At 42.5% G+C, this 15,417-nt stretch overlaps 1 protein-coding gene across 15 annotated transcripts in view; it reads right to left on the bottom strand.

The window, feature by feature from the left end:
- IL1RAPL2 (interleukin 1 receptor accessory protein like 2) overlaps positions 1-15,417 on the bottom strand; it is a 366,669-nt gene that overhangs the window by 310,670 nt on the left and 40,582 nt on the right. For 2 of the 15 annotated variants that reach the window (XM_086850197.1, XM_086850198.1), the window contains exon 1: positions 908-1,081. The exons of 11 other annotated variants lie outside the window; for them this stretch is intronic. The gene's annotated coding sequence lies outside the window, so the exon portion shown is untranslated. Of the gene's footprint in view, positions 1-907; positions 1,084-15,417 lie in introns of those variants that run through there. 2 more of the 15 variants (XM_086850196.1, XM_086850199.1) reach the window with 2 other exon arrangements.

Below are 15,417 nucleotides of genomic sequence, written 5' to 3'. Positions count from 1 at the left end.
CAACCACAGTTTCAGAAAATATACCCAAAAGAGGAAGGCAAGGAATGTAAAGTTGCCCCAGCCTGACAGGACATGTCCCCCTTGGGCACACTTCCCAAGCAGTGCTGGAAGGGAGGCTGGGAAGAACCAAGCAAGAGGCTCTCTGCTTCTGCAGACAGTGACATGCACAGGGCCTTGCAGCTAAATCCAGCTCCAGCACAACTCCTCTGAGTTCAGGCAAGTTAATAGGTGGGCAGATTTGGTCCTGCTGACACTAATGTTAATGTTTTTCTCAAGCTCAAGTTTGCAGAGACTCCTGCATTGCCCTGCTCACACACCCTCTAATGGATGTGACAGCCCAGTCAAGGTGCCAGCACTGCTATGCTTTGTTCACAGGGCCAGGTCTCAACATATTCCCCCCACTTACAAAACCCTCCAAAGGCAAAGCTTTTTTTCTTTTTTCAAATCTGTCATCACAGAGGGACACTTGCAGAACAGATGAGCTTAGAAAGCATCAGAATGCAAAGCGATTTTTCACTACTACTGTGCCACTTTTGGACACTGCAGTGAATTCTGTCACTTCCACATCAAGCTGGGTTTTGTTCTTTCAGCAAGTTAAGCTACCTGCTCTTTCCAACCAGCCTTAGCAGTCTCAAGCAACTTAGATCAACTGAGTGACTAAAGTAAAATTGCATTTTATAGAAACCAACAGACCCAAATATCCCTTATCCTTACCCTTAAATCATATACAGCACTTAAAAGATTCTAACATCTTCAGAGCACACAAAAACGTGAGAGGCAGCCCCAGTGCCTGTAGTGAAAAGGTTTATTTCAATGGGTTCTGTGTCAGACAGGCACTGAAGTACTGAGCCTGGCTGGAAGGTGCTGACCCTTCCACACAATCCTTGTGTGGCCTGACAGGGCTCACCTAGGCAGGAGATATTGGCTCATCCTCGCCAGCACCGAGATCTGCTCTTGACATTTCACCCCAAGTCACCCACCTCCTGTACAGCCCAGACTTTGCTCTCACACTTTCCTCTGTCACTGTCAGACACGAAATGATTCACACAGACACAGCTCGAGGTGTGGTGAAAGAAGAAGAAAAGTTTATTTGTTCTTTCAGTATTTATAGGTTTTTGACCACGACCAGGGATTGGATAGTCAGGCCACCACCTTCCCAACCACACTGGTCGCGAGAGTCGTCCATTAAAAGGCAAATCTTTAATGGAATGTATAAACACCTATGTTTATAGTTACTTTCCTGGGAAAGTGGCTAGAAATCATGAAAACAATATTGAAAGGGCTGATTCTCAGAACAACATTCCTGGAGGTGAACCATGATGAGACTGCTGTAAAACCTGCAGTACCTGAAGCTCCATCACTTTAAACAAAAACATTTGCTATAAAATTAGCACGACAAGCACAAGCATAAGCCAGATCTTTTTCTTTTTATATGCCAGGATGGATCCCATGTCTAATGGTCAGAAATAACTGCAATAGCTTTCTCTCTAATGAGAACTTTCTGGATTCCTAGCAGTGGGATTGAGAGTCATCCCAAGCATGCATCTGCTGCCCTGTGTTAACTCAGACACATCCATACTGTGAACACTTCTCAGAATATGTTCTAAGCAACATAAAAACAAGAGAGAGTCTTCTCCACAGAGGTAGTACTTCTCAGTACATGAATCTTTATTTACTTCCTAGTACAAGAAGTTTCACCAAAATTAAGAGGTTTGTCCTAAGAACTTATTAAAAGCTGCCTCACATTAGAGAAAAAGCCCTGACTAGGACACACACATGCAGGTTTATACTTTCCTATCTAGCAGCCAGATTTGGGGGATTACCTTTTACCTCGAGGGTAATTTTTCAAGATAAATCCACCTTTTCTTTTCTTTTTTTTTTATTCACAGAAGAGATGTTAAATTGCCACAGATGGTTATTTGTTTTCATTTTGTGTGTTTCACACAGCACATTTTATGGATTATAATAGTTAATTAAATGTAACAAAGTTAATTTCAAATTTAAATGTTGAGGCTGCCTTATCTTCACAACACACCATTACTGTTGGGGTAGCACAGTTTAAATATAATAGCAGGATCAGGGTACTTTGGCAGTCCCATCACAGCCCAGCTGTTGACTATCAAGTCACTTTATGATTTAAAATTCAGAGGGGCTGACTGCCACTGATATACAGGGTGCTCAACACCACATAATATCAGGCCCCCACTTTCTTTACAGTAAAACCTATTTATTTTACAAGGGCTTTTTCAGAACTGCTCATATTCATATTTATTTCTCTTCTACCTAAACTGTATTTACAGATTCTGTTATTCAAACACACTTCCATGACAGTGAAAGATAACAAATAGAGCCAGGCATGTGGTACTTCACAGGAAAGAAATACAATTCCCTCCACTATAAGAGCACTGCAACAGCATTTAGAAATGCCTGATTTGCAGTGTCAGCAAAAACATCCTTCTAAAGAAAACTTAAAAAACAGGTATTTAACCCACTCCCTGCACAAGATTTTTACTTGACAGAAATAATGGAAATAAATGGAAAATAAAAATGCTGCCCATAATTTACTGCACCGTGTATTTCAGCTGCTGCCCTCCATATGCACATCTCTGATCTTTGTTGAGCTCAGAACTCAGTAATATTGCCAAGTACTATTCCAACAAATAAATTGGTTTTTAGACCTGCCACAATGCTTGTTGTAGAGGCTGTGGCGGTGTGGAATAAAGAACATTACAATTAGTGAGAAGAGCAGGAGGAAACACATCTGTGTTATATTTTGTTCCTGGCCAGATGCACAAGCCCAGGCTGCTTAAGGAATCCTGCAGCACTACCTAAAATCCTCAGCTGCAACAGCTCAGAAACCCTTTTCATTTTTTTTCCCCAGGTGGGAAAAGATAAACAAACATACAGGGTTGTTTTAAAAAAACAATAGACCAACCAACCCAACAGACAAAAGGCCAACAACACACTTGTCTTGTGTGTCTTGTCAACAACACACAACAGACACGAACATACTTGTCTGTCTCCCACTGTGACCAAACAAATTTCAAGGTGAACATGCATTAAGTAGGAAAGAAATGCCAAAGGTTCCACCCCTTAGTCAACTGGAACTAATCTTGCCTTTTGTATTTTCCCAGAAATTAATGAGGACTGATGGAAGGTGATGAGGAACACCACATTTTCAGTACTGCACAGGTATTTTTCTACCAGGTTAAAATGAAATACTTTAACACCCAAGATTTGACATCCATCTTTGCTCACTTCCTGCTAACATGCCCTTTTCCTCTTAATACAATCATTACTGGTGTGACCTTTCAAGATCCCCATACAATCTGTTATTAATTTTTCTGAGCACTTCATCTCTTAAAGTACCTGCTTTTAAAAGTCCTACACTTAAAACTTTTGTCAAAGAAAAAAGAAGAGCTGCTTTATCTACACATTAAAATAAAACTCTGTACCTTTCATTAGTGTTATTGCTATGCACATGAACTATTGGGAAGGTTTATAAAACACAGTGGTTCGCCTTGGAGGAGGCTAGAATGGAGGTTGGATATTGATGGACTGCTGGCATTTGGAATCTGGTACTGGAAAAAAATCATTTGGTTTAATTGGGAAGGGACAGTCTGTGCTTGCTTGGGTTTGTTTGTTGTATAATTTTTCTATCACACTAAAAACTCAACAGCCCATGGGTTTTAGGGTACTATTTTGTTTACAAAAGAGACAATAGATGAAAACAATAACAGAAGAGCTTCATAAAGCCAGACCTACCCATTCCAATACTTCACTTTAACAGCAGCACCTGAAACAGAAATATCTTGATAGAAACCAACTTTTAGGAAAAAAGTGAGACCAAATCCCTTAGCTACCAACTTCTTTTGAAAAGCTTCCACACATCACTTTTGCCCTCCCCAAAGACCCACATTCCCACCAGTGAGTGAAGCAGTCCCAGACACCTCAGCACTGGAGCAGACGAACAGGAAGCCCATGATCAGGTTTTAGAGAAGAGGGGAGCACCACCGAGACAAGATTCAGTCTGGATTGTGTGTTTTAATTCTGGAGCCAAGAAGGACTGAGCACTTTAACCACCCCTCTACAACCTTCTATGGATGCAGCATCACCATGGTCTTCAATTTTTCTCTTTCTTCACAGAAAGAAGATTCATATTTGCAGAAAGTCAAGCTTCTTAAAACAGTATTATGTGCAATTAGGTGCATTCATCACACCTCATTCATTCATGCATCCTTGACATTCAGCTGGGTTTTCCAAATAACCTGTTGGGAATTTGATTTTCCACTGAACAAATACTTACATATTATCTGATAAGTTATTTTTTCCTTATTCGTTGATTGTGATGAACTCATGAAATTCTCTAATACATTTGTTACTCAATATTATTCAAACATTTTGTTGGCAAATAATCCTTGGTTTATACGTCATTTGAATTGCAAATTGTAACTATTAGAGTCATTTTTTAACATAGGTAATTTATTTAACTTAAGTAATGCATACAGCCAATTTAATCAATGTGCAGTGAATTTCAATTTGCGCGTTTGGCTTTAATAGTCTCAGATACATAAATCATGCACTCAGGAAACTGAAGATAATAATATGGAACTTAAATGAATAATTGGAACCACATGAACCAGTTCCACAGAAAACATGAAAATAGCCACATATATAAGCCAATCTAAATTCAGTGCCCAAATCCTATGAACATTTACAACCCTTTATTCCCTTTCTAATTCACTCTGATACAGTTAATTTGTAACAAAACCATGCCAGCAGCTTCAGCAGACACTGCCAGATTGCTTTCCACTTCCTCCTCTGTATCCTTATTTAGGATATTAAATGACCCTGGTCGCTATTAACTTGGCTTTGTGCACTGTCTCAAGAAGATATTTGACGACCACATACAGAAAAAGACCTTCAACTTCCACAGCATTTGGGAGGCAAACTGCAATTAGTGGTTACCTGAATCGATCCTAAATAGCCTAGGACAGCTCCAGTTGCTTAATGCTTTTGATTTTATTATAAGACCAGAGATAAAACTATAATGAGGTTCAGTGATAGTACGAAGTTGGTCCTCTGGGACTTAAAATTGAAGTAGGCAGGCAAAAATTAAATGTTTATCTAGCAGATTCCTGTTTGTTCATGCTTTAATGTATTCCCCACCTAGGCTTCTGTTGCAATTAGGAAACAACCCTATGTCATCACACTCCTTCAAGAAGGAGAGACTAAAAGATAAGGAAAGAAGAACTAAAGAAAGAAAAAAGTGGACCTGACAGCTCTTACTTATTTACCAGCATGACTTTTCCTAGTGAGAAGACCTTACTTGGAATGGGCAACAGACCAAAAACTACACAACCTCCACAGCCCTGAGACTCCCTCCTTTAATTGGATCAGGAAAAGGCAGAAAAACAGCCCAGCAGTGCACAAGCAACCTGGAGTAAACTCCTATGTGCTCACCTCCATCAATGCATTGCATAGTTCAGAAATGAGATGGTGATCTGGAAGCAAGAGCAAGATATGCTCTGTTACATCACTGAAGTCAGGTTCTAACAAAAAACACAGCCCTTATCCTCTGCAGACAAGCCTAGAAAAGGGTTTCTGATACACAAAATTGCTGTGAGATTCCAAGAGCAGGAGAAATCAGGAGAAAAGAATCAGTCACAGGAAGCCTAGACCAAAAAACTTGCACTCCCTCCACTCTTCTGCAGCTGTGGAGCTGTTCAGACATGCAAGGTTTTGCTCCAGGCTTCTCTCCAGTTATTAGAGGGTTCATGTTTCACAGATGTCGCATCATGTCCCAGACAGAGCAAGTAAAAAAAACCTGTAGCCATCACTGAAGCATTGAACCAGCATTTGAATGGACAGAACTGTGGTTATACATAGGATTCAAAACTTGAGTGAAGAGGTGAAACAAAAGCACCTTCTGCAGACAGGTTTGTGCAGACTCATACAGAAGCTGTTGCATCCCATGATGATGCCAGATAGTAAGAATGTAAGACTTTCACACTGGTGCAGAATACACAAGTGGTCAGTTCCAGGGGCAACATCCATTAGAAAGACTGATCCTCGTGGACAAGTTCTTCTGATGGCCAGAAGAGAAAACTGACTTTGGGAATTGTCCTGACCTTGGGATTTTGGGTCTGAGCAGAAAGGCAGAGCTGAATGGCCTATCCAAGAATTTAGGGACAGTCAAGCCTGAAAAGGATTAGATGGGAAATGGAATCATGTAAGCACTCTGCTCATCTGGGTGATGAACTAGAGCTCTTCAAAGGGTTCACGGCTGCTACATCAAGGTAGATTCACTCAGATGGTAACTCAGGCATTTCTACTGCATGAATAAGTTAGATACACCACTGCACAGCATGAACTCCAAGGGGATACACAACTCACTAAACTCATTCCTAGATTTCAACACCCTAAATTTCTACCCCTTTCCCAGATGGTAGCATCAATCTGCAGGTGGGTGAATGCCAAGGAGAGAAAAACAGCCTGCACCTATCAAATCCCACCCCTAGCACCCTGCTTACAAACTGGGGGAGGAAGCACACAAGTTTTTGAGTTGTTTGCACAAGGGATTTCCCTATGAGAGCTCAGAAAAGCTTCAGCACATGCCATTTCATGCAGCAATGGCTTGTCACACACTGACAAAAGGAAACTTTTCCCACCATCAAATTCTCTACTACTGCAGGCACATTTTCAGGGCAGGCAGGTGGCTCAGAGACAACACAAGTGGAACTGCCCTGTCTTCACACTGTGCAACTGGACTTCAAATTGCAGTCCATGGAAGCCTCTTAAAGGGTATTGCTAGCAAACACTGCTGCACAAAAAATGTTCACTGCAACATCTTCCTTCCTTTTCCACTTGAATTTTTCACCACATTCTACGTTACAAAATCTGAAATCCTTACTAAGTGCCGTGACACACTGAATTGTTATTAACAAGCTTATTAGAGCTGTGAAACAGGATTTCCATTACATAAATCTCTCACTTTCCCCATAGTACAACAGGATACCATTCTAAGTATCTTACAATGCCCAGTGACCTACCTATTGCCTTGTAACAGAAGCAATCATCTCTGATTTGGCCTTTATGAATTCTCCAGCTGTCATGATTCATTAACATACTGTAAAGTGTTCCTTGTCTAGCAGTGAAAATGTCCTGCTCTTCCATCTCATAAGTAGCCTCTCTCCATTTAGCTCCTCATTTAATCGATGCTAATTACATAGCCCTGTGATCATCTCCTGAAATTAGCACAAATGGTAACATGTTCTTTGATTGCCAATGTTTTCGTAAATGTTACATTAAAAAATAGCACTACAATAACAGCACAGACAAAATTTGTATCAGAACCATGCATGCCATTTCAAAATTCACAGCAAGGGTATCATGCAGAGTAGGAGCCCACTGCCATTCATTGGAACTGATTTGATTTATCAAGGCACAAAGAAACCCACCCACTTCCAGTTTTGACAAGTACTGGGGAAGAAAAATATAATCTACAGTGAGTATTAGCAATAAGAGAACATGACATTACAGCTGCAAATTCTCAATGAGTCATTTTTTAAGATTAAAAAAACCCAAGATTTAGTTATAACTGAGATAATTTAGGGCTATTTGGGAATGGGGAAGGGGGAAAAAAACGAGTGCAAGCAAATTTCAGAATGTTGTTTAGTGGTTGCTTAAAACCAAGGCATCTGATGAAGATTTCTAACTGTGCAGCATTATGGAACACCAATCCAGCACAACACAAAAGCCATTACCAAACAGTTCCTGTGGGAACTTACAAAATACACTGGAATGTGGCTGTTTAGTACTGAAAGCCAAACTTCTACAAACTCCCATTACCCAACAGGAGCTAAATAACTAGAAAAATATAGGACAGGTTATTCTGATATTCAGTGAGATGGGAAATAAATGATCATCCAAGAAACTCAGAAAAATTACAAGGAATGAATTGTGTAAGGCTTTACTTCTGAAAAGAACCCGGAGGCTGGTGGATAACTTAGTGTGATTGTCCAAGACAAGAAGTAGCTTTCTGAAGAAAGTTTTTATGAATGTGGGGTCTTAAATATTTCATTGTGAAATAATAAAATAAATTCCTGGATGACCAGCTCTGTCAAAGATAGGGCCACTGACTTGAGAGATTAATGCTCACCTCAGACAAAGGCCCTACAGGACCCTATGGTGATCAAACCAAAACAAAAGCAACACAGGATGAAATTCCAAGTCAGATACAAAATCTCAATGGGCTTCTCGCTAGCCCAGTTCTCACCAACTGTCCTGTGCATGTTTCCATTTGCCTCAGCAACTTTTGCTTGCAGCAAAGAGCTTTTGAAATCTTTGAGCTCCTCTCTGTTCTCTAAGAACGTCCCAGAGCTCCCAGATGTCCTGGTGAGACCACCCTACAGAGCAGTGCCAACAGCACTCACAAAGCAATTGTCAAACAAAAATGACCTCCAAGGGCTCTTTGAGTTCTCTACTCTTCCAGAACAAGATAAAGATGGACAAAGTATCATTTAACCACAGAAACTGCCAGTGAGCAAGAGGTTATCTGTTATGGAAGAACTGGCATGGGACCTTTAAACAGATGCAATGGTTAATTACTTCTTTAATTACTATTCCGTCACAGCATTGGACATGGGAACTAGTAACAATTCTGACCTCTTGTAAAGGACAATTCATTTTATTTCAAAAGGAAATCAAATAAAAACCACCTAGAAGCTTTTGCCAAAAAAAAAGCCATACCCCTGGACATGTCTACTGCCAGACTTCATGCATCTATGGGACATGACAAATTGACGGGAGAAACTGCACAGTTCCAGTCACCCCTGACAGAAATGTACATTGAAAGAAGTGCTTAGAAGGATAATCTAGAAGACCAGGCAAACTGAGATTCAATTTTACAAGATAAAAGTGGCAACATAAAGGACTCATAACAGGGGAAAAAACCAGGGAGGCAGAAAAGCTATTTACACTGCTCCAAGTAACCATGGAAACCTTTGAGGTATGAGAAGATGTCCAGTCAGCAGAGCCCAGTGGTTCTGAGGGAGCAGCAGTACTGGGAGCCTGGATCCAACTGCTTATGAACAGGATGCCTTGATAAAACTGAAGGGAGTATGTGACCTATTTGCCCACTACAGCAGAAGAATTGATCCAAAAGCATCTCCATCCCTCCACACACCAACGCAAATCTAATATTCTGAAACTTCCAGTTTCAATTAATTGTATGCACTCCACCATTTCTGAAAAGTATCAGCCTTTAAAACCTCAGGAAGTATCTACAGAAACAATTCTGTCATACTCTCCACACATTAATGTTTCTATGGCGACTTTCTAGCACTTCATTGGATTCTTTTGTAAATGCTCAGGGTACTCCCACACCACCCTGCAAACCCAAACCCTAGGTAAACCAAAATGGAAAACTCAGTTTTTCTCTACCCAAATGTAAAGTCAAGCTCTAAATACGCATTCACTGTTATGCCCACACATCACACCTCCATGGCCTGAACATGTTCTAGAGCACTGCCGGATGATGCCACGTCACCCAAGCAGTGCCAGTGACCCAGTCAAAGCTCTATCTTGCTATATATACACCATGATCTCACTTGAGCCAGGAATATCAGAGTATTTTGTCTTGTAACACAACGTTTTCCTGGAGCATTTATACTCACAGACTGCTCATAGATACTAGAGCACAGAGTCCACCTAAATACAGAATAACAACTGAAACAACAAGCCTTCCTCACTGCCTCCTCGCTTCCTTTTCTCATCAGTGTATTTTCTCTCTCTTTTCCATTAAGAAATTCCTACATTCTCCTCAAGGGCTCATTAGCTCTCTAAAATACCATTCTGACACTAGCAAATGCCTTCTGAGAAGGTGAGTGCTGTCAGAGGAACCTGAGGCCCAAGGAATACTCCCCAAACACTGAACATTGACCTCTCAGAGCCGATTCACCTACAGCACTTGCACATTCTCATTTGTCTGCTTTCAAGTCACTTAGCCATTTGTTGATAAGCAATTATCAGATCTTCCTGTGGAACAACTTATTCTTGTCTTCAGTTCACCATTCACTCTGCAACCTTGCAGATGGCAGTGCAGAATAAACCCTTTCCCATCTGCCTGATCAAACAGTTGAAAACCAAGATGTGGCAGGGCTTGGTAAAGCCAGCACTGTGCTTGGCAGTGGATAAATGATTAGGCTCCCTCACTGTGTTATTTTCCTAAGGGCCTAAAACATAGAGATATTTCTTGGAAACTCAGTACAGCCCCAAGACTCACAGGTGCTTGCAAGCATTGCCAGACCATGCAATTCTTTCTTCCTACAGCTTCTCTTTTTGCACGTTAAAGATTAATAATTTATTTGGTACAGAATTCTACTATTCTGTCTCACTCTGCTCTGGCACCAATGCAGCTTCCTGCTGAGTTGAACACACCACTACAGATACTTCATTTTCTGTTTTGAATATTTTCTGGCAAAGGTAACATTAACAAAATGAAGGCTCTTGCAAGGAGCAGCTGTTATGGGTAGCATATATCCTGGGTAACTGCTTAAAGGAAGTAATAGAGGCTGTTTCCTCTGGGAAATATGTATAAATGGAGAGGTCTAGGATGAATAACTTCAAGAGAAATCTGAACCTATGGCTCCCCATACAGTCATTTGGGGATATTCTTATTAAACAAGGATAGATTTGCATTGCAAGGCTCCAGTTGCAAACCCTCTCTCATCACACACCGTTTTCAACAGCAGTCATTCCAGCAACCAGCCCAAGCCACCCTCCCACACAGTGCTCCACTGGGAGCCTTCTGTTCAAGGCACCTTTTCACAGCCTTGTTTATTTGTACACAAACCCACTCCTCTGCATAAAACAACACCAGGGTCACGGGCCAGCCTCACAGTGTCACAGCCACTCAGAGGAAATCCTGACACTCCATAACTAACCCATGCCATGGTGCTGTTTGCTCTTGTATCCACTAATGCACAGGACAGAGTGTCAACTTAAATTTTCAAATTCTGTGGTGCTGTCACTTTGTGTCACAGTGTTAAGTGGTTTTGATTATTTGATGTCAGCTCAGTTTACTTAAAGCATTCCCACTACTTACATTTGGTCTCCATCAAAATGTGTCAGAAATCTCTTAGCAAGAGCTGTTCTTAACCCAAAGGGCTCAGCAGGGCTCAGCTGCAACTGCTGGTGCTCACAATGTGCAGCGTTAACTCGGGAGGTTCTCTTGAGAATGGCTCTTCTCATCGCAGCATCTCTCATTGAAATGAGCCTGGTCCCCAAGAAACCCACGCAGGAAAGCTTTCACATGAAAGTAGTTATTAGAAATAAGTAAGTATTAGACATTACTATCACTTTCTAATGACCAGGGTGCCCACACTGTGCACAAGCCATGCTCCTGGCTGCTCAGACCTCCTCAGCCAGGCAAGGGGTTACTTTCCCAGCACTGTACCCTGTACCAGCTTCAGTGAGTGACAAAACCTGGCTCAAGCAATGCCAGCTTTTCAGTGCAGGAATGGTACCAGCCCAAATACTTTCCATTCACTTCATTACACAAATTCCATGGGTTCTGTTTTTGAAGTACTGCAAGTGCTGGGGTCTCCCCTTGGATATGTGCCCTAAGAATGAGAAGCCAGTAGTGATAACTGACTTTCAGCTTTTCTTCTCATAACTCATTCACTCCTACAGCCTGAATTAAGCTCCTCTGCTTAACCATGGAACATTAATAGCTTTCTCAGAGCATCCTGGAAGAAAGAAACATCAGCTGAAATGCACTTTCACTGACATCCAACCTCCCTGGACCATGGAGACCTTTACAGGCAAGTGATATCCTCTAATACTATATTTGAACACGAGCTGCAGTGTTAGATGAACAAATCACTGAACACCACCAAAACTATTATGAAAATGAGTACTAACATGTTCTTTAAAGCTCTCCTGACTTTAAGTCCTGACCTCCCAATGCACTGTTAGCACTGATAACGTTTCCTTAATGTCAAGGAAACTACGACCATTGCCAACTGATTTACACATGATCAGAATCAATGGTCTGTGTTTTCAGGCTGATCCTGGACATGAACTGAATGCCATTAGAACAATATAGCTAAAGGTAAAAAGCCTGCAGAAAACAAGACTCTCTTTTTTTTTTATAAAGTCAATGAAAATTAAAGAATAAGTGTTCTTAAATTACTGAAAGATTTAATTTACTCCGGAAACACCTGAATCATCATTAACACTATAAGGATCTCTTTGCATTTATTCATACCCAAATTCAAGGCTGTACATTTTGTTAGGTTTCTCTCTTCCTGTTCATATTTGTACCCAATTAAACTTCAGTACAGGTGCATACGGGTTAGTAATCACATTTTATATTTTGCATGCAGATTAGTCCTATTTGAATCTGCATAAATTTGTTATGCATCACTGCAAAAGTGAATGCTCAAGCAACTTTTATTTTTATCTAATCAAATCACTACCTAATGAAAAATGAGCAACTGTGCACAAAGGTGCACTCAGGCAGACTCATGGATCCCTGGGAACAGGAACCACTCAGGAGGGCTCCCAGGTGCAAGTCCCTCCTGCCCTATGGTCAAAATCTGATCAGACACACCCAAAATGCCACTGCTGCCTTCTGCACAAAGATTAAATCAAGATTCCACCACAGGATGGACCCAGAAGGGACTTCAACACAACTCCTTTCCTAGACCTTAGCAGAGTCAATTGGTACTTAGTAGGCCATGATCAAAATCCCCCCTCAGAATGGAAATGGTCAAGTCTCTTTGCTTCCCTGTGCCTGAATTTTCTGGCACAAATTTCCTGAATTTTCCGGCTGTGCAGTGAGCACCACACAGAATCATAGAGGCACAGAACAGTGTGGCTCAAAAGCAGCTTTAAAGACCACCTAATTCTAAACCCCCTGCCATGTGGGGACATCTGCTAGACCAGGCTGACCAAAGTGGACACTTCCAGAGATGAAGCATCCACAGCTTCTCTGGGAAACATGTTCCAGTGGCTCGCAACCCTCACAGTAAAGAATTTCTTACTAATATCTAGCTTAAACCTACAGTCTTTCAATTTGAAGCCATGCCCCCTTGTCCTGTCACTACACACCCTTGCAAAAAGTTCCTCTCCAGCTCACTTGTAGGCTTTTGTTCCAAGGTGAGGAGCTGAACCTCAGGCAGAAAAACAGTTCATTTACCTAAACTTCCAGCACATCACACAGCAGTAGGTAATGTTAAGCAGTTTACTCTGGAAGCAACAAGACAAAACACACACCTCCCACTCCTGAAATTGTATTAAACCATTTTAAAAGAGATTCTGTGATGAAGTAATTCTGCACAAACCCGCATTACTTCTTAATACAAATAGGTAGGTCTAGTCCAGAAACAAGTGGGCAGGTGGAGACAAAGAGGGCTTTTTAAAGCAAAATGTGAAAGACACAACCACTTGAAAAATGTCAACCTGAAACAGGTAACAGTGTTGCACTATGGTTTAAAGTGAGACTGTAATAATGGAGACAAGCAGTTAAAAATTTACACCAACTAATTTCAGACTTAAACTTCAACAGAAAGCTTGATCAGCTCTGAAGCTCACCCCTCTATGCAGGAAAGGCCAGAGGCTGAGAGGAGACAGACACAGAGCTCCTGAGGAGTTCCTGCAGGGAACAAGGCACTCCCACTCACCCATCCCACTCCCAGATATCATGTTGTATTCAGCCACCTCACAGCTTTAGGAAAATTCTTCTTTTCTTATCCCAGGAGCTAAAGGAACACGGGTACTGGGATCTGCGAAACCTGTGTAATTCACCATGGGGAATACAGGAATTGTAGTGCAGTCACCTGAAGAGCTGCAGCAGAAGGAGCAAAGGCTTGAATGGATATGGCTACTGAATCACATGCAGATCATTTGAACATCTGCCTCACTGTGTAAGAGATCATGCACCTATCTCATCTTCACACTCACAAACATTTATAGGAGCATGATGCCATCTTGGAAACATGCTCTGCTCATCTGCTATTAGGCAGTACAAACAGAGACAGTGGTTGCACCTGTTTCAAGTCCAAATCAACACCAGAGAAGCTTTAATTAAACAATTACAGCAATATTAACATGCATTTCCTGTTTTCCATTCAGCTCCACTACTGGTGTCAACATGAGAGAAAGGAAAGGAGGTCCATGAAGATCCAGTCTCCCCCAGAAGCAGCAGCACTGGGTCCACAGGGCATCCCAGAGAGGCAAAGCCTCCTTGGACATCCCTGCTCACAGAGCTCCCTTGGACATCCCTGCTCTCAGAGCTCCCTTGGACATCCCTGCTCACAGAGCTCCCCTGGACATCCCTGCTCACAGGGCTCCCTTGGACATCCCTCCTCACAGAGCTCCCTTGGACATCCCTGCTCACAGGGCTCCCTTGGATATCCCTGCTCACAGAGCTCCCCTGGACATCCCTGCTCACAGAGCTCCCTTGGACATCCCTGCTCACAGAGCTCCCTTGGACATCCCTGCTCACAGAGCTCCCTTGGACATCCCTGCTCTCAGAGCTCCCCTGGACATCCCTGCTCACAGAGCTCCCTTGGACATCCCTGCTCACAGAGCTCCCTTGGACATCCCTGCTCACAGAGCTCCCTTGGACATCCCTGCTCTCAGAGCTCCCCTGGACATCCCTGCTCACAGAGCTCCCTTGGACATCCCTGCTCACAGAGCTCCCCTGGACATCCCTGCTCACAGGGCTCCCCTGGACATCCCTCCTCACAGGGCTCCCCTGGACATCCCTGCTCACAGAGCTCCCTTGGACATCCCTGCTCACAGAGCTCCCCTGGATATCCCTGCTCACAGAGCTCCCCTGGATATCCCTGCTCACAGAGCTCCCTTGGACATCCCTGCTCACAGACAAGCTCTGTAACACCTAAACTGCCATCTCCCCTTGGTTCACACAAAACTGCTCAAGGGATTTGAAAAGAGGCATTTGAAGGGAATTAAATTAAGGTTTAGGAACAAGAAGCAACTGGCAATATACGAGTTCCCTAAAGTGTGAGAGGCTTTGTCCTGCGCACTCCCGGCACATTTCAAGGTCAGTTATGCTCTGTACAGAACCCTGGGGCACAGCCAGGCTGCGGGAGCTGGAGAGCAGCACAGACAGCTCGCACCCACGCTGCTGCCTGCAGAACCCATAACTCCCTCCTCCCTGGCCAGGAGGGCTCTGGACCTGTGACCGAAGCTAAAACGCTGCACCTCACCCCGTCTGAGAGCACAGCCATCCCAGTTCAGCCAACAGATCCCTCAGAAACCCTTTTATCCTCTCATTTTTAGTTTTAAATTACATTTCTATTTGCATTTCCTTTAAAAAGCATATCCTAACCTTCTCCTGACTTTCCCATCTGCCACCCCCCTCCTACCCACATCCTCTCAAAAAAC

The sequence above is a fragment of the Cyanistes caeruleus genome, chromosome 14 (genome assembly GCF_971803275.1).
Source record: "Cyanistes caeruleus chromosome 14, bCyaCae1.hap1.1, whole genome shotgun sequence".
Classification (NCBI taxonomy): domain Eukaryota; kingdom Metazoa; phylum Chordata; class Aves; order Passeriformes; family Paridae; genus Cyanistes; species Cyanistes caeruleus.
The sequence above is the reverse complement of the archived record's forward strand: the minus strand, read 5'-3'. Positions and strand labels throughout refer to the sequence as shown.